We start from the raw sequence: 2,063 nt of genomic DNA, 5'->3' as shown, positions 1-2,063 counted from the left end.
CTGATAAAGTGGATCCTGTCTGAAGTGCCCTTGTGCTTCCGCGGCTTGGCAGGGGCAGCTCAAGTGCTGTGGTAGCGCTGCCCAAGAGCTGCTGCTGTGGGATGTGCCACCTCATCTGGGTACAAAAGTGGCCTTTCTTGTGAGGCTCTGAAGGCCACGTTCTGCAAGAAAGGACAGCTTAGTGCTGCAGTAGTTGAATTCCTGTGTAGATTGCTGCCACTCATGAGAACCACTGTTATTTATAATGTTCCCCAACCTTCAGCCCATTTCTTCACCTGGAAATGAAAAGGGAATGACACTTGGGAAGCAGCTTGCAGCTGTGGCTCTGCAGCTCAGTGTGAGATCAGGCCCAGGAGAGAGGCTGGAAGGTTTTTTGTTGTGATGAAAAATACAAACGTCCGTATCCCTAAATTGAGAATATTTCTACAAATTCTAATTAGTGTCTAATTTCAGCTTTTGAATGTATCTTGTGGTTGCTGGAGTCCTCTAGCCAGAAATTATCTGGCTGCATTGGTACTTTGCATACTGGTAATTCTGTGAAGTTTTGTTCTCCAGATAGTTTGTAGGATCAGAGGGCTTCCTGATGCAGGGCAGAGTAACAGGGAGACAGCCTGGTTACTTGTGGCTAGTAGTGCTTATGCTGCAGAAGCAAATGTCCTGAATTCAAAGGCAGGTATTGTCCCACAGGCAGCGAAGAAGAAAGCTGGCTGCCTGCAGTGGTGCAAGAACTGGGTCTAGTCTATGCCCTCTTCGATAGGTAGGCCAAGAAGGGACGGTGCCCTTTATTTTAAAAAAGCTGCTTAATAGCTGCCTCTGTGGAGAAGTTTGTGGTCTTTTATGATGCTCTAACACTTCCAAATGAACACCTGCAGAGTATGTTGTGAGCACTGACCGTCTGCTCTTACGCAGTGTCTCTACCATGTTTTTCTTGGCTTAACAGCAGCAGTGATTAATGACAAAGCCCTTTCCAAACAGAAGGGTGGTGTAAAGAAGTGCTGTGAGTCACAAAGGAGGGAAAAAAGAAAAGGACAATTGCACAATTTCTGGATACAATGGCAGGAGCCAATATTTTTGGCTTAATCCTGCCAGAGCCAGTTCTGGCTCCCGAAATCTACGCTGATGCATAAGCTGCACTTTCAAATGCTTTTGGGCTGCATAAGTAGTGACATGCACAAATGGCTGCTGCATGATCCTGCGTCTCTGGCTGGGTGTAGCCACAAACTTTGCCTACAGTAGCTGGGAGAGTTTGGATCAGGCTTGTCAAATCCCTGGCAGATGCAGCTATGCAAAACTCTTTTTCTGAATTGTTGTCACTGTGTGCAATGAGAAAGCAGTATAGAGAAATGGGTCTAGGTCATGTGGCAGAACGGGCAGGAAATACCAACTGTCCATACCAAGTAGCTAGAGTATGGCAATGTCTTGTGTAGGCTGCGGGAAGTGACAGGTCCTCTGTCAGTCAGCATGTACGAGCAAAGTCCACGGAGCTGGAGAAACTGTCAGGTTGTATGGCATATGCAGGCTTTGGGCCTTCGGCGTGACAAGGTCCAGGCAGCCCTGACGGCTGAAACAAGACCAAATTCAATGTTGCTCTATTGCCTTGGACACGCCTTTGGCTCATCAGTTTGCAAATACTGAAGGAGCTGACTAAGGGAGGGCCATGTCATTGCCTTACTGGGACCTGTCTTTTGCTTATCTGTTCTTCTGGTTTCTCAGAGCCATGCCACTTCCCCACAAATTAGTAACCCTTATCTCCCCAAGTCCTACGCAGTAAGTGATGGACACAGCTGACCAGCCGAGTACAGCTGGTTTCTGTCCTTAGTGTGAGAGTCCCATTTTCCCTCTCCTCCTGTGGTCCAGGGCTGTTGGCTCCAGTGCTGCCCAGCTGATGCCTGTTCTGTTTGCTGGCCATAGGGGAACAATAGGCCCAGGCATTTGAAGGGTTCCTGCTTGCCTCTTCTTGTTTGAGTTGAGAGAAGTCCAATTTGTCGCTGAACCGTAGCCCTGGCAGGCAAAGCCAAGGCCTGCTTTGCAGGTCTGGGCTGATCCAGTTGCTCTTTGCAGAC

This window comes from Fulmarus glacialis, unplaced genomic scaffold (assembly GCF_000690835.1).
Source record: "Fulmarus glacialis isolate BGI_N327 unplaced genomic scaffold, ASM69083v1 scaffold6836, whole genome shotgun sequence".
NCBI lineage: Eukaryota > Metazoa > Chordata > Aves > Procellariiformes > Procellariidae > Fulmarus > Fulmarus glacialis.
This window is presented reverse-complemented; position numbering follows the sequence as displayed.